Source organism: Saccopteryx bilineata, chromosome 4, assembly GCF_036850765.1.
Source record: "Saccopteryx bilineata isolate mSacBil1 chromosome 4, mSacBil1_pri_phased_curated, whole genome shotgun sequence".
Lineage (NCBI taxonomy): Eukaryota > Metazoa > Chordata > Mammalia > Chiroptera > Emballonuridae > Saccopteryx > Saccopteryx bilineata.
In genome coordinates, this window is record NC_089493.1 from 44064911 (window position 1) to 44083319 (window position 18409).

Genomic DNA, 18409 nt, shown 5'->3' on the forward strand with positions numbered 1-18409 from the left:
CCCCAGTTATTTAATCAAACACAAATTTAGGTGTTTCTGTGAATGTATTTTGTAGATGTGATTAGAGTCCATAATCAGGTAGTTTTGTTTTTTTTTATTTATTTATTTATTTATTTTTGTATTTTTCTGAAGCTGGAAACAGGGAGAGACAGTCAGACAGACTCCCACATGCGCCCGACCGAGATCCACCCGGCACACCCACCAGGGGCGATGCTTTGCCCACCAGGGGGCGATGCTCTGCCCCTCCGGGGCGTTACTCTGCTGTGACCAGAGCCACTCTAGCGCCTGGGGCAGAGGCCAAGGAGCCATCCCCAGCGCCCGGGCCATCTTTGCTCCAATGGAGCCTTGGCTGCGGGAGGGGAAGAGAGAGACAGAGAGGAAGGAGGGGGGGAGAAGCAAATGGGCGCTTCTCCTATGTGTCCTGGCCAGGAATCGAACCCGGGTCCCCGACACGCCAGGCCGACGCTCTACCGCTGAGCCAACCAGCCAGGGCCAATGAGGTAGTTTTAAATAAGGGAGATTATCCCAGATAATCTGCATGGGCCTGATTCAATCCGTTAAAAGGCCTTCAGGGCAAAGCTGAGACTTCCCTGTAGAAATTCACCCTGGGGCTGCAGCTTTACCCCATGCCCACAAGTTCTAGCCAGCCCTGCCTGAAGGCATACCCTAAGGCAGTGGTTATCAACCTTCTACACTTGGGGACTCCTTAAAATAGAGAATTATTTTAGGGACTGCTAAGGCAGAAATCACCCTGAGCATAAGCAAATTTTAAGATCACTGAGCATAAGATCACTAGGTCTATAATCTTCATATAATATCCAAGTGATTAACTCCTTTGGTTTTTTTTGTTGTTGTTGTTGTTGTTTTTGTTTTACAGGGATGGAGAGAGAGTCAGAGATAGGGATAGATAGGGACAAAGAGACAGGAATGGAGAGAGATGAGAAACATCAATCATCAGTTTTTCGTTGTGAGACCTTAGTTGTTCATTGATTGCTTTCTCATATGTGCCTTGACTGCAGGCCTGTTTTTTTTATTTTTAATGTACTGTGTTGACATGGTTTCAAGTGTCTCGCTAAATATAAGGGTGGTTAACTCTTTCTCAGATTGGCAAAAAATTTCTGGTGGACCATTCCACAGACCAGCAGTTGAGAAACACTGACTTCAGGATTTCCAACTTGCCTAGCCAGCCCCCACAATCATATAAGACAATTCTTTGCAATTAATCCTTTAATGCATCTTCTACTAGTTCCATTTCTCTAGTTGAACCCTCAATGATACAACAGGATTGAACAAATAACTACATATACTATATATATGAGAACCAGGTTTCTCATTGTCTAAGAAAGAAAGTATATAGTTCTTGGCTATTTTACTTAGCATAATATTCTCCAGATCCATCCATGTTGTTACAAATGGCAGTATTTCATCTTTTCTTATGGTTGAGTAGTATTTCATTGTATCATATATGTGTACTACATCTTCTTTATCCAATCCTTTATCGAAGAACACATTTAACTTGGGGTGTTGGGCACATAATGCAAAGTATAGATCACATGCCATGGAGATGTACACCTGGAACCTGTGTGAGTCTATGGACCAATTTAATTTTTAAATAAAAAATATAGAGGCCCTGGCCGGTTGGCTCAGTGGTTGACCGTCGGCCTGGCGTGCAGGAGTCCTGGGTTCGATTCCCAGCCAGGGCACACAGGAGAAGCACCCATCTGTTTCTCCACCCCTCCCCCTCTCCTTCCTCTCTGTCTCTCTCTTCCCCTCCCGCAGCCAAGGCTCCATTGGAGCAAAGTTGGCCCAGGCACTGAGGATGGCTCTGTGGCCTCTGCCTCAGGTGCTCGAATGGCTCTGATTGCGGCAGAACGACGCCCCAAGATGGGCAGAGCATCGCCCCCTGGTGGGCATGCCGGGTGGATCCCGGTCAGGCGCATGTGGGAGTCTGTCTGACTGCCTCCCCATTTCCAACTTCGGAAAAATACAAAAAAAAAAAAAATAGATAAAAATATTTTTTGAAAAAAGAAAGAAGATATAAATAAGGAAGAACCAGAATAAATTGTGATGTTGCACTGAAATTAGAGATAGCAGTCAAACTAATGGTTTTTAGTATGTATTTTATAAGTAGATAAGTATAGTAATAAATATGGATGTGTGTGCAAACATAGCTTAGTATATATCCAAGCTTTTCCAAGCTCTGTCCACTGAGAGGGCCTATGAGCAATGAGCTCCCTGAACACCCAGATCTGGGTTTCTAAATATCATTCTCCAATAAAAGGAACCAACATTTCTTGGAAAAATGGTTAATTCCAGGGTCAGGGAGGAAAAAATATAAGATAAGTCTGAAAATTTTGTGGTTCCAGAAAACAAGGACGTGCTCAACAAAAATGTGGAGACAAGCTGAAGGGGTTCCCAATGATCAAAGCAGGGACAATATGAGCAAAAATATGAACAGTAACACTTTTGGATTGTAACCCATAAAAGAAATATTCATATCTTCATTTTGATATGAATAAATACAGAGGGTCCTTGGGTTACAAAAGTCTCGACATACAATGTTTCGAGTTTATGAAGCTCATTCCCATAAAAACTAAGAAAGTGAGACAAGTGTTTCAGCTTACACCATCAATGTCATACTTACGAACTACATGGGTTAACTATACTGCTCACAAAAATTAGTGGATATTTTATCGCTTCATATTCATTTTAAAACATCCTCTAATTTTTGTGAGCAGTACAGTTTGGTTGCAGGTGGTGGAAGAATATGCAGTAACACAGAGTATGAGTTGAGGGAGTTGGTGTCCCCCAGTACACTTACCTATGCCATTTTGGACTATTAAAAGTGCAAGTGTTCCATTTGTGTTGCTTTGGCGACTTTTTGGCCCTTATCATGGCTTCTAAATGAAAGAGTCTTCAGATTGTGCTTCAAAGAAGAGGAAAACCATCACGATGGATGTCACAGAGCTACTGGCATCACATGGAGAGGAGCTGTCTGCTGAGGAACTTACTCAGCTAGAGAAGCAGCTGACTGAAGAGGAAGAGAGAGAAACCCCAGAACCCAAGAAACTTATTACCAAGGGTCTGGCAGAAGATTTTTCTGTGGTAGAGCATGGGTTGGCAAAATTTCAGGCTGAGGATCCCAGTGATGACAGATTCAGTAAGGTCTACAGAGCTGTTATGGATGCCTTGCAATGCTATAGGCAGATTTTGGAAGAGAAGTCATCAACCTTCCAGACTAACCTGGAACAATTCTTTAAGAAGGCAAAGAGGCCTGCAACAGAACCTGTACCCTCTACATCAGCGGCTTCTCCAGCTGAAACACCTGTAGGACAGGTACAGTTATCTTCAGCATCTCCTGCACGTTCTTTAGGCAATCCTAATTCACCTGACCCAGTATCTCCAAGACCTTCTGCAGGTTCTCCTGCCTCTCCAGCTTCCTCCTCCCAATAGGTCACTCTCTCCCACCTTGCAATGCCCCTTCTAGTGTAAAAGCCAACCACAGGAATAAAAGGAATTTTTTTACACTCATTTTTTGTCATTTATTTCTATTACTACAGTACAATATACAGTACAGTATATTTATGTCCTTTTACTTTTTCTGTGGCTTAGATGTGTTTTTATGTTTTAGATTATGATTTTACAGCTGAATTAGGATAGGTAAGTAACTTAGGCTAGGGTGCGTTTTGATTTACACCAAAATTCAGGTTATGTCACTGTCTTAGGAACAGAACTGTGTCATAACCTGAGGACCCCCTATACATATGAAACAGAAGAGACAGCTTTCTCTACAGAACTGTAGTTAATAAATGTAAGAGAAATTAAGGAAATTCAAAATCACCAGTAGGCAAACATTACAGTAATAAATATTGCAGGCAAGATCCACTAATGGATGCTGAGCTATGGGAAGTTATCCTTTTCTCAAACTGAGGAAAGTATAAGGAGAAACGCAAAAATCAACTGAAAGTGGGCCCTGGCCGGTTGGCTCAGTGGTAGAGCATCGGCCTGGCATGCGGAAGTCCTGGGTTCTATTCCTGGCCAGGGCACACAGGAGAGGCGCCCATCTGCCTCTCCACCCCTCCCCTTCTCCTTCCTCTCTGTCTCTCTCTTCCCCTCCCGCAGCCAAGGCTCCATTGGAGCAAAAGATGGCCCGGGCGCTCGGGATGGCTCCTTGGCCTCTGCCCCAGGCACTAGAGTGGCTCTGGTCGCGACAAAGCAACGCCCCGGATGGGCAGAGCATCGCCCCCTGATGGGTGTGCCAGGTGGATCCCGGTCGGGCGCATGCGGGAGTCTGTCTGACTGCCTCCCCATTTCCAGCTTCAGAAAAAAAAAAATACAAAAAAAAAAAAATTAACTGAAAGTGTCTCCTCCAAGATATTTAGCACTCACAAAGGAAAAGTATACTACCTTTACAGGGGAGAAATTAAGCAGACATCACCTTAGCCAAATGATCAAGGTAGGACATTTGCCTTCATGTACTCCTGATGATACACTAAGAAAAGCACATTCCTTCTGAGGACTTCTTAACAAAATTGCAGAGAGAATACATGAGACCAACCCCAAATGAGTGACAATCTACAAAATAACTGATCAGTACTTATCAAAAAGAGTTACGGTCATCAAAGATTGAGGAATTGTCAGAGACTGAAGAAGACTAAATAGACATGATAGCAAATGCAATAATGCAATGTGAGATCTTGGACTGGATCCCAAAACAGAAAAAAAGACATTAGGGGATAATCTGACAAAATTCATATAAGATCTGTAGTTTAGGTACTAATATTTTATCAGTGTTAACTTCCAGGCTTGAATCATTATTCTATGGTCATGCAAGTTGAAAACACTAGAAGAAACAGGGTAAAAGGTGTACATGTACTCTGTACTATTTTAAAATTTTTAATGTAAGATTAAAATTATACATTATAAAAAGAAAAAAAAAGCTAAAGTTTAAAAAAAAGACCTAATTCTGGCCCTGCAATTTAAAAAATTTTAAACATAGCACAGTAGTCTGTATCTTTCTAATTGAAAATAGGAAGACTGTGTACTCCTATTTTCACTAAAAATAAGTATTATAAATATCAATCTTTTAAAATAAATATTATAAATACAAATATACATATAAATATCAAAAAGTGTTTTTTAAAAACTGTTATCATTATAATCACATCCTCTAAAATGAAAAGGAAAAAAACAAACAGAATTTTGTTAAGGACAAATGTATATGTAATTATGCATACATGAGTATGCAAAAAGACAGCCTGAAAGATTCATTCACTCATTCATTGCTTAATAAATTTCCATTAAGTACCTCTAACATTGCAGGCACTGGCCAGGCTTTAGAGATACAACATGGTTCTCAAGCTCAAGGAGCACACATCCTAGTGTGAGAGAGACAAAAGCAAAATAAATAAAAATAAAATACATAATAGGATACAGTCTATCAGACACAGGATGCTGTAATAGAAACTATGGGGTGGGGAGAGGAAAACACATAAGCACCTGCCCTGGCTGCCAATGGACAGTTTAGGAGGCATGTCTCAGGATCTGATTCATGTTGGTTCCAACTACTGTGTGAGTCTGCCCAGCAGAGGAGCAGGCAAGGACGCAGGGACTGTCAGGAAGTACTACACAGGTAGCAACTGTCTCCTCCATGCGGTGGGATCTGTGAGGTGCCTCATTTCCCTCTTCATACATTTTTGGATTTCCCACATCTTCAACAATGAACACACTGAAGCTTACTTAATAAAAGGCAATAATTTGTAAAAAGAAATTAGGAGTTATTTTAATTTGCCACTGCTGTATCTGTACAATTCTGGTAACTCTGAGACTTCTTATTGTAACTTTTTTTTTTCCTAATAATAGTGTTCAGGGAAATGATAAATAGAAAATCATGTCATTTTTGTATTTGGGAGGACATGACTCTCTGTGAAACAGATTCAAAACTTTCTGAAATCTAATCTCTTGGCTAAGAAGCTCAGAGTAGTAGAGAAGCTATCAATTCTAAGCATTAAATTTCTAACTCTGAAAACTTGCTGACTATGAGACATCTGAGGACAATCACTGGTAATCGGGAGCAAATTCCTAGTATAGCTCCACATAGTCTCAGACAGCGCCTTGGGTGAAACAAACTCCTTTAGAGAGAATAACGCTGAAGATATATCATGTCCCAATTCTGCCCCACAGATTTATAAATGGGTAATACAAATGGGTATTTCTTATTTACTTGGAGAAAATTTGAGGTTGTTTTAACTTTAAAAGATGAGCAAATATTTTAAAGGTAGACCAGAAACCACTGTCAGTATCTGTGAACCCAAAGCTACCTTTTATTTCAAAGTAATAAGAGGGATAGGCAAGTTCAAGACACAGTAAATTAATAATCATTTCTCATGAAAGAATGTTCTAGAACAGAAAAAGGAGAGAACTATAGAGTCAGTATACTGAATGACTACGAGCGATGCATCTGCATTTAAGCTTTGCCAATGCCTTTGGACATTGCTACAAAGCATTTTCCTTGTAATAAAATATTTTAAATCCATGAATATATCCATGAAACAAACTATCTCTTAAGAACTGTGAGGCAAATTACACTCAGAAAAATCTTAGACAAGAGAACAGGTATTTATTTGTCTAACTGACCGTTCATAAGCCAGCCAGTCCTCTACATGTGTTCCCGAAACAAGCGTACTTCAGTGCACAGACAAGATTCTTGTTCAAACACCTATGCCTGCATTTAATTTCCCAGATCTATACACATAACAGATGGAATCATGCCCAAAATGTTAAACATTTTCATTGTTAATCACATTATCATTCCATTCAATTAATGAAAACAAGTTATACTTTTAGACGAGGTGATAGATGTTAAATAAACTTGTGATAACCATTTTGCAACAAATGTTAGGTCCTTATGCTATAAGACCCCTTAAACTTATGGGGTGCTATATGTTAGTTATAGCTCAATAAAACTGAGAGAAATATAGACCAAGTTACACTTTCACTTCATCCAAGGAAACCCCAGATTTACAAGGAAACAGTTCAGTACCATGCAACTTCCATCCCAGCCTGATGATCCAAACCTTCTCGGTTCTAACCAAACTAGATAAGAATGCTGTTCTTGTATTACTGAACTAATGCTCTCTTCAGCTGCAGGACAACTAAATGATAATGTACAAGGAAAAAGAGGATACAAATAAGCAATCAGCTGCTGTGTCAACCTCCACAAGCTCTGGCCAGCAAACCTGCCAAACCCCACGCACCTACCTGCCCATTCTCTTGGCCTTCCTTTTAGTGCCTACGAAGAACTGTCATCTTCTGATAACAAGTCAACTGCTCGCTTATCCATGAGATAGCTTTGGCTCTAGTTATTGGATCATTACATTTTCCCTGTCTTGTAGTTGAACCAAACTTTCAAACTGAAAAAACTAAATGCTTGGCATCAAATTTAAAACTAAGAGTAATTTTAGGCCTTGAACATTCTCTTTTCTTGGAAAAGAAATGTTGACAAAGACCATCATAAAGAAGGTTAATGATCTTGCTAAAGTGTGTGCTGTGTCTACACATGACCCTTTCTTATAAGTCTTCACTTAGGAACTTTCAAAAGTAACTTCTTTTCAAAGAAGGAATAATTTCAAAAACCTGTTTAAATTTAATGTCCTTTTCTTATTAGACCCCACCATAAAGGTAAAATAAAAATTAAGGATTATTGCCTGACCAGGCAGTGGCGCAGTAGATAGAGCATCAGACTGGGACACAGAGGACCCAGGTTCAAAACCCCGAGGTCACTGGCTTGAACACAGGCTCATCCGACTTGAGCACAGGCTCACCAGCTTGAGCACGGGATCTTAGACATGACCCCATGGTCGCTGGCTTGAGCCCAAAGATTGCTGGCTTTAAGCCCAATGTCATTGGCTTGAGCAAAGGGTCACTCACTCTTCTGTAGCCCCTAGTCAAGGCACATATGAGAAAGCAACCAATGAAAAACTAAGGAGACTAAAGAGCCGCAACAAAGAAATGATGCTTCTCATCTCTCTCTTCCTATCTGTCTGTCCCTGTCTGTCTGTCTCCGTCACAAAAATTTTTAAAAATTAAGGATTATTGTTGCATTTACTCTTGCTGTTACAACTTCTGAAAAACTAAATTAATCTGCATCTAACAAGAATATATTCAAATGGTTCATTTAAAGCAACCATCAGTACTATTTTAAATCATTTTAAATGGATATATGATATTAAAGGAAAGAAACTATTTTCATTACTAACTACTCTTTACAACTCCTAAAGATATTAATGGGGAAGATGAATCAGTTCTGTAAAATCATAAACTGTTCAGATATAAGTATCCGTAACTGAGATAGTCCTGGTGATAACACATTTGGAGCATGATGCATGACCTAGCCATAATCCCGCAGGACTGCATTTTCATTCCATTCATACATGTGCTAAGATGTTAAAAAGGGAAGAAACAGAAGGGGAGAAGAAAGGCCCATTTTCAGACGATTAATCATTGATTTCTGATGAAAGCCAATTTAAACAGCAAAATACCCTAGCAATAACAGCCTCAAATACTAAAATCCCACTTCTCCCTTTTAATAATGAAGTTGGTTTGCACCAACCTTTCCAAATAAAGGAGTTCAATTTCACCAACCAGAAGCTTGCTAAACGGAAAAGATGTGTGGTAGGATTACTGTCAGCGCCTCTCCTGGTCCTAGTTTTTCTGTTCTTCATCTGTGCCAGTGGAGTCTCACTGGTTACCTGAATTATATTTATAGAAAATTAACTTGAAAAAAATTTCTGCAACATGGAAGAACAGCAATAACAAGAACGGTCACTAAAACATAAAAACCAGTAAGCGTTTTTAAAAGGCGCTAAGGCACTTGACTCAAAAGTAAATCTAAGATTTAAAAAATAAACAAATATAAATGTGCCCAAAGAAGAAGAAAGAAAAGGTAAACAATGGTAAAAGGAGGAACAGATAGGGGAAAAGGAGTCAGTTCAATAAGAAATGAACGTTAAAAGCACTGAACAAAAAGCTATAAGGTATTCTGCTTAGAAAACAAGCAACTGAATACAAAATGCAGATATACCAATTTTCAATATAGCTTCATAATTAGTCTAAGACAACTAGATCTTGAAACTATCAAACACAAAGAAAACCCAAAAATTTTCAATCCCACTCCCTGGCAGCCCCACAGTCTCTCTCATCTTGCCCCCTCTCCTATGGTCCCTCCTTCCTTGGCCCATCTGTCTTCTTTCTCTCCCCCCTTCTGCCTCCTCCCCTTGCCAGCACCAAATCAAGGAAAATGATTGGGTATGTAATGCTCTATCATTTAGAGTGCCCAAGAAGTAAGGCATACAGTTCGATAATTAAGGATTTTGTGGTTTAGCCAATGAGTACACCTCCACTCAGCTGTCCCTACAACTGTCACCTACATTCTGAAAATTCCTCCAGCTCCCTGTGACTGGGACACTTGTAACCCCCACTTTTCCCACTGCCTCCCTACATGTTTATCAACTTTGTCAGCAAGAAGCAAGCGAAAGCCAGGCTGGAAAATGGCAGCTGAGAAAACAAACACCAACAACACAGGAGAAATAATTGTTTCAACATGAACTAAGTATTTCCATAATCATGTTATTAAGGCTTCAAACTAGCTGAATGAATGAAAAATAGACATTAGACTGACAATATATTGAAAACAATTTGCTCACTCTATCTTTTAGTTATGCCACAAATCAACTAGAGTCAGAAATAAAATAAATGCTATTATTAACTTGGTGGATTAAATCTTTAAAATTTTAATATTCCATCATTATTCATACCTGACTTTTTACTTAAATGTGCCAAATAGAACATTTTACAAAGTTTCTAAAGTCAGAGCTACAGAAATTCAAATTTGGCAAATATTTTATTAGAAAGTGGAATTTCATAACATTTTCCTATACAGATATTATAGAAAATAATTCATAATTTATATTTTTTAGGGGTCTTCAAAAGAGAAAAAGAACCACAGAACCACCTGCATTTTGACTTGATTTAAAAGGTGCAGGGGATTCCAAAGAGAGTAAATGTTCAAACCCTGGGAAGTGCCTTTTCTAATTCCACTGTAGGACTAAAACTCCAAATGTAAGGTGCTTTGTGTCAAAACCTATGTAAAAACACACTATTTGTTCTAGGAGTCAGCACTTTTTATTAACTACATGTACAATTTTCAAAGACTACTTCTGAAGTACTTTTACCTCCTCATGAAAAATGACTACTTTAAACAAAATCAGCCAGTCCTTGGAGAAAGCAATTTTCTAAGTACTGTGATGCTCTGGTGAGCATATAACAGCCACAAGCTGCCCTGGAGAGCTGGTACAGAGAAAACGGGCAGGCGAGAGGCAGGACATGTGGCCTGGCTGCTCCACACATCTGAACATTTGACAGCACCCAAGTCAGCCTTCTCCAGTGGATGTCTGCAGCAAAGGAGTAGGGGCCTCCCAGAACTGTAAACAGAAGAAGTGATGGTAGGCAAGGACCTGCCACCCACAGCAGATAGGTTCATGGTCCCCCTTCAAACAGAAATGTCTGGAATCAAATAATATTTCTAGGGAATGATCCAAGCATCACACTTTCAGGTTTCTAAACTCTTCTGCAAAGATGAACCCATGTTTGACTCTCTAAATAAAGCACATTCGCAAGTTAAATTAACTCAATTAAACAATTTAGGGTCTTAAAACCAAACCTACCAGCCTCAATTTGATCACACAAAATAGTTTTTTAAACGATTGATGAAAACATTAGAGACCACACATTAATGAGAGTAGTCATTTTTCATACACTATATTCCTAAATATTCTAAAAAGGGAGAGCTTGTACAAAACCACCTACGCATGGCCTAATCTTCTGCAGAAGAATCTAACCTAAGATACTCCAATCAGCAACGCTCTGGAGGTGACAAGGAACCATGCCACCTGGGGAAACCTGTGAAAGTGTGCTGTCCCGGCCACAGAGCGTATCTAGAGGCCCACTAAACTCTGGGTAGCTTAGGGTTTCATTCTTTTCCTCCACTTTGATCCAGATACAAAGCAATTACCTGTTAACATGGCCCAAAAGGCCCTTTTTTTCTCCTATTACCCACTCCAATAGCCGAAAATAAATTCTCAAGTTTCACTTGATAAAATCATCTTACTAGACATCTCCCAAGGGTGGAAAAGTTACTTTGGGATTCTTATGTTAATGAGAAGTCATAAACCACTTTTTAAAAAAGATTTTATTTATTCATCTTAGAGGTGGGGGAGAGAGAAAGAGTGAGAAACAGAGAGGAGGGAGAGGAGCAACCTCAGCATTCCAGGTTGACTGACACTTTATTCACTATGCCACCAAAACCACTTTTTGAATGAGGTTACAGACTCTATCTTGGACTCCTCCTGTAAACTTGATGCCCTCACCTTTAGTGCAGTAAGCAAACGAAAACAAAGTTTCTACTGGATGGGTAAAATTCACTTTGTTATGCTAACACCCAACCAAACCTTCCCAGGTCTGTAAACCAGACACCTACCCTAGGAACAGTCACCTCTATTCAGAAGGCAAGAAGGTGAGAAACAGCTTTTAGGGGGAGCTGGAAAACAGACTAATTCTACACTGGCAGGTTCTTCTCCACCTGAAACTCCTACAGGAAGTTGCCAAAGGCAAACTGCCAAAATCTTCCTGAAAAGGAATGATCTCAGAGTGTACACCTACAAGAAAAGGAGGAGGAGGAAGAGAAGACAGGAATGGAGAAGGAGAAAAAAAGAAAGACATACATTCAACTTTAAAGTAAAACCGCTGGCAGACATCCCATATAAACTCCATGCTTTATGCATCAATTAAAAACACTTGGCATTCAATAAATTACATCAGAGAATGTCACAATTACCAAGGTCCGTGGACTGAAGGAGTCAATTGTTATTTTTATTCTTATTTAAATAAAGGCATCCCTCCAAATGAACAGCCCTGGAGAATGATATCTCGCATATGACAATCTCTAGCTTTGCTTTCTGCTACCAATTCTTCCCAGCTGAAACCCTCATTTAATCTCATTTTCAACAGCCCAATGCATTAAGAGAAATCACCAGTTAAAAGATTAAAAATATAATGTGGCAGTTAACAGTGATGCTTCTAAATTATATGCTCCACAGAAGCAAATATGTTTATTTTGCTGCTACACTACCTAAATCCAGAGCCTCTGGGCATGACCAAAGAATCTGTGGACTACAACATTCCACCACACTGCTGAGGGGATATTGAAAAACCCAAATATACAGAACATAAGTGAACCAGTAGAACCCTCGACCAACAGACATACATACCTTCCCTACAATCTGCTTTTACAGAGAACTAAGTTGCCTTTTAACATTAAATTTTTATTTATAAAAATAAGATGTTTAAAAAAGATTTTCTGAGGATCCCCTTACATCCTAGTATTCTTTTAAATTTAGTGTTATTCAATGATTACTAATGTTCAGAGGATCAACAAGGCAAGCCTCACCATCAAAGAAAGATTCAAGTAGACTCCATAAACTGTATTTTAAAATAATCCTCTACAGATCTTAAAAGTTTTCACCACAGGAAAAAAACATCTGCAGTTATTATATACAATGATGGTTGTTAACTAGACTTACTGTGGTGGTCATTCTGCAATACATACAAGTATCAAATCATTGTGTTATACAACTGAAACTAATACAATGGTATATATGTCAATTATATCTCAAAAAATCCTCTATAGAGATTTCTACTTACTCATCAATTAATCTAAACTTCAACAGTCCATAAGCATGCCACAACTGAAATATTCTGATCAACTGAATTCCTTATTATATAAAGCTGAGGTTATTAAACACTTGGCTAAATTTTCTTAATAAGCAGAAAATGCAGCATATTATTAGTCTTTTTTACCCAATTCTAGTGTAAAAGAGACAAGAGTTATGGCATTTGGAATGTTTTATATCACAAAAATAAAGGCCGTTTTTAATTCAATAATAGTCACCATATATAGCTAATCCATTATTAATAGAAAACCAAAAATGTCAGCTATTGGAGAAATCTTACTTTAGATAGATCTTCAGTAATAAACTGACTCATCAACCACCAACATTTTACCAAAATCTCTGGGCTACCATCCCTGAACATTATTTCATTTTGAGAAAACAGCTTCAATTTCTGGATTATTTTTTTATTGTTGAGAACAGGTGCCCAAATACACAGGAAAAGAAAATCTACAAAGCAAAAATAATCATCCCAATACTCAACAAAGACTCTGTCTTATTATAATCCAATCAAAACTAAATGAACATATTCATCAAGCCACTTTACAAAACCACAATTCACAAATCAAATGGACTGCAGCTCCCTCCCAAATGTTTGTGCGCACATTGAGGACAGGCCATTTCTATTTGTTGGCAGGTCATGAAGCAGCACATGTGCTCACAGAACCAGATCTGTGTAGGTTTGATACTAGACTATAGCTTTGGGGTTGCAGAGACACCACAAAGGACAATTATTCAAAATAATTTATACCACCCCATCACTCTCCAACGTGCACATCATTTTTGTAATATCACCTTTCCCTTTTTACTTGTCATAAATTCCATGAATAGCCTGAATTTCAGACATTTTATTACCTCTTCTAGTCCCTATAAGAACTGGAGGGGGAACAAAGAAAGGAGACAAACATTCATTGGCGAATTCTACAAATTGAAGGCAGGGTGGGAAACTGGGCTGGGGGAGCCAGAATAAAGCAAACCAGGGAAGGGAGATGGCTTGTGTTCCTCTATTGTATACCATGCTCTCTAGAAAAAGGAAGAGTTTAATGGCAAGATCTCTGGTTCCTTGTGATAATGATTTTCAGAAAAGAAATAAGAAAATAAACTCAAGTTGGCTTCCAGAGCACCCCAGCTGTCCTGATTCAAATATGTAACAAGCTGTACTCAACATGGTCTGATGAAAAAGAAAAGTCAACAAACAAGCACGTTTGTAAGAACATAAAGAAAGAACACATTGAAACTGGCCAAACAGCAAACATCATATATACATTATAAGCACAAAGCTGTCTAAAAATCAAAGAAAAGGACTTGGAAAATAGAAGATGCAGAGTGAAAAAGCACAGACCCAGCCAGCACACAAACACAAAAGCCAGCTGTGATAAGCATCAGGAAAATATAATGGAAAGAATATTTATCTGTGACTTCAGAGTGGAAAGATAAGACAACAGAGCAACTAATTTTGAGTAAAAATAAAGATTTATCACTGTCAAAACATGTTTGGATTTGCTAAATTTTCTATGGTGATTTTTAATACTACACACTTAGATTATTTAAAGCTAAAAGCTGAAAATACTGTCAGCTTCCAACCACCTCCCTGTACTCATCCACTTTAACTCCTTCTCTTTCTTGAAGTTTAAAAGGAAAATTAAAAATTCACCACCATTTCATTTCAAGGCCAAACAGACAACTGTCAATAAGCACCCATCATATTCCTATGCTGAAGAACCTTGCAACTTGGAAGGCATGAACACAACATTTTTAGGAAGCTAATTTCAAAGAAATATAAATGAACTAAATCCCTATTTAAAAGTTAATAATCCATTCTTTAAAACCAGAGCAGGGAACAGAGGATGGGGTAAGAAGCCATCCATATAAATGCTTATATTTCTGGGGTAGCATTACTTCATTCACTGGATATTCTTGACCTACACAAGGTGCTGAGACAAAGTGCAGGTGAGTGAAACCTGGCACTAGCCTGAAGGGGCTCCTTAAGAAAGGGACATTTTATAAGGCACAGAGCTCATTAGAAACAATTGCTCCAAGCTAGAGGGAAAAGGAGGAAGAGTCAGGAAGGTCATCATACTGGAAGTGACTCTTGAGCTAAACCCTTGCAGGTGAGCAGGATGGAGCAGAGGAACTGTGGTGCAAAAGCACAGAGGATGAAGAAGAGGAAGAAAGTTCTATGCAGGTGTAATGGGTGGCTAGGAGGTAAGACCAAGGGAAAGAAAGTAAATTATCTTGGGCTTGACTGAGTGAGACATGTTTAGAATTTAGTGTCTTTCCAAGTGTTCTTTCCTCTAAATACCTAAGAAAGTTATTTTCAGAAGCCATGCCCTCACACACACCCTAGTTTTTCAGAGATCTTTTAAAGATGCCTAACAGTGGCTATAATAAACCTGTATTTCTCCTTTTAATACATCCTATTTGAACAGATATCAACTTTAGAAATCACATGGCAGTTCCTGATACTTCACCCCACCCCACCTCCAAAAAGCAGAATTTGTGTTAGATAACCTATTAAAATATATCTGCTCTGATCAAGAAAAATGATCTTGGCCCTGGCCGGTTGGCTCAGTGGTAGAGCGTCGGCCTGGCGTGCGGAAGTCCCAGGTTCGATTCCCGGCCAGGGCACACAGGAGAAGTGCCCATCTGCTTCTCCACCCCTCCCCCTCTCCTTCCTCTCTGTCTCTCTCTTCCCCTCCCGCAGCCAAGGCCCCATTGGAGCAAAGATGGCCCAGGCGCTGGGGATGGCTCTGTGGCCTCTGCCCCAGGCGCTAGAGTGGCTCTGGTCGAGATAGAGCGACACCCCAGAGGGGCAGAGCATCGCCCCCTGATGGGCGTGCGGGTGGATCCCGGTCGGGCACATGCAGGAGTCTGTCTGACTGCCTCCCTGTTTCCAGCTTCAGAAAAATACAAAAAAAAAAAGAAAAAAAGAAAAATGATCTTTGGCGTACTTGAAATGTTTTTCTAGCACTAATCCAAGTCTTAAAATGAAGGTCAGTTAGCTAACACTTTAAAAAGCAGGATATATGCTATGTATGAAATGAAGTACGTAAAATATTTTTTGTACAAACACAATAACAGTGTATGTGCAAAAAATAAAAATAATATTAACATTGTAGATGATTTGTCTTCCTTCTTCCAAATTTCATTAATGTCCTTTATATATCATCTTTTTGCATGCAGCTCTTTAAATTAATTTTGTATTAGCTAAATGTAAGTGGTTTGCCTTAAAAAAAATTCCATTTACAAATTTGTCAGTGGAGGAAAGCTAAATGATTAGTGCTAACATCTAAAACTTACAAGAACCTATGACACATAGCTTAAAAGTGGTTTAACCCTAGGAGAAACTGGGGGTGAAATTACTACACAAGCACATCAAAGACTATGTGATTTATGGTAACTAACATGATGTCTTCAAGTGGCTTTTAAAAAACAACACAATTAGATCAGAAAAAAATTCACTTCAACTGAGTTTAAGGAGCCACAGAGAGCCCTTCTCCGGAGGGAGTGAAGTGCTATTGTCCACATTTGATCTGAATGGAGATTACAGGAAAAACAGGGGCAGGCATCCTCTGACCTTTTCTGTGGGCCTGAAGGAGAGGAACATAAAGGGAAGTATTAGCAGGCGAAGGCATCAAGCAGTGAGAAGGAGGGGTTGGCTCCCCATAGGGCTGTCCGCTAAACATTGTCCACATTATACCAGACAGTCTTAGCAGGGAAACTGCTAGCATTTATATTCTTCTTTTTATTATTATTATTATTATTATTATTCATTTGAGAGAGAGAGGAGAAGAGGGGGGGGGGAGGGGAAGGGAGGGGCGGGGAGGAGAAGAAAACATCAACTCCCACATGTGCTTTGACCAGGCAAGCCTAGGGTTTCGAACCAGCGACCTCAGTGTTCCAGGTCGATGCTTTATGCACTGAACCACCACAGGTCAGGCTAGTATTTCTATTGTTATAAACACAACTTCAGAACCTAAAGCCAAACACTAAAAATTACATCTTCCAGGTAGCTATCAAAAGCCATTACAGTGATATAAGATTTATAGGCTTTAAGAAGTAGAATATGCCTAAGTTTTAAACCCAAGACCTGGATTCAAATTTCTAAATTTGAAAATTTTTTACTAACAACTGTGCAGGCTCATAGGAGTCACTCAAATCTCCAGGCATCTTTCCTTCCCCGTTTCACCAATGGGAATGATATCACATCCTCTGATGCCAGTTAAAGTGGAGCAACTAGTACATGGCGGGGCTTGGGCCCTCTTACAAGCCTCTCACACCATACAAGGGACCCCAAGTTCTTACTGACTCCTACAGTTAGTAAACTGTCCAGGAGCCAGGAGAATACAGCAAGAGGAAAGGGCCTCTGCTCGGACCCCCTCATTACCTACGAAAGGAGAAGCACTGCCACCCAGCTGCTCCTGAAGAACAGGTAAATAGGAGAACCATGTTCTCTTTCCGGTTAGGATTGCGGTGGCGGGGAGGGCCCCTCTGAGTTAAAGAAGCCTACAGACTTGCCACCGTGGCTAAACCAAACTCAGCACAATCGAGGAGCAGTTTGATTTCTTCTACAACAAAGATTCTATATGCTTAATTATCCAGAACAGAATTTCCATCTAATAAACCCAAAACATGAGCTTTGAATGTCATGGGAGGGGGACAGAGGAAGATGGGCACACAGATTAATAAGGTGATGAAGATTTGTGTCTTTTCTCTCCCACCTGGGGAAAAGGTGAGCTGTTATGTTTTTTAAAATATTTAAAACAGTAGTACTTGGGTGGACAATCATTATAAGACAATAATTCAATTGAAGGGCATTCTAGCGTGTGTAAACCACTCGAGTTTCACCCTTGGGTAGTTTATTACATTATCAGAACCTCCTGATTGAATTACTTCCCTGCAGCACTTCCAAGTCTCCGCTTTTTCTCCATATAACATCTAATATTGCTTATCAAGATGCTGTATTTGTCCTTTGGTATTCTGCCATCTGATATCTTAGGACAGCTGTTTATTAAAATTTTTTTTTCAGAAAGTCTGGGTCCTATGTGCCTTACTACATCCGTATCCAAAAAGGCTGAACTGCCTTCACAGGAAGGTTGAAACTGTACAGCATGAAGCTACACCAGCTTCCAGAAGGGTCTAAGTCAATAGTTCCATCAAAGCCCTAAAGTTGGCAGCCGGTCTAAGTTAACACTTAGAATAAACAAACAAAAGGCACTTTTCCTGGCCTATGCTTTTCATATTAGCTGAACTAGTGCCGCTGCCAGCACAAGTTGTATTAAATTCTGTTAGTGAGAAGATGAAGAGGAGCTGTTAAGGTTTTTTTCCCCCTTAATCAATACTAACAGGAAGATCAAGAGACAGGAAAGGAAAAAAAATTAACATTCAGTGACATTACTATCCAGGCGAAGACAGACTTTACTTGAGAAGATAGTGCTTGAAGCCCCTTTTCCAAGCTATAAAAGAAAAACAAGTGCGAGCCTAAGTCATCACCAACAATAGCAAATGAAAAAAGAAAGATGTCAGGAGTGCATGCCATAACTAATGAGATTAGAAAGCAGTTCTTCAGGAAGACTGCCTCAATGAATGGCTTCTAAATCAGAGAAATAAACTTTGAATAATTT

General features: G+C 39.4%; 1 protein-coding gene across 1 annotated transcript in view; it reads right to left on the reverse strand.

Moving 5' to 3' along the window:
• The window catches only part of PELI2 (pellino E3 ubiquitin protein ligase family member 2), a 188597-nt gene that overhangs the window by 156450 nt on the left and 13738 nt on the right, over positions 1-18409 (reverse strand). The gene's annotated exons all lie outside the window — the stretch shown is intronic.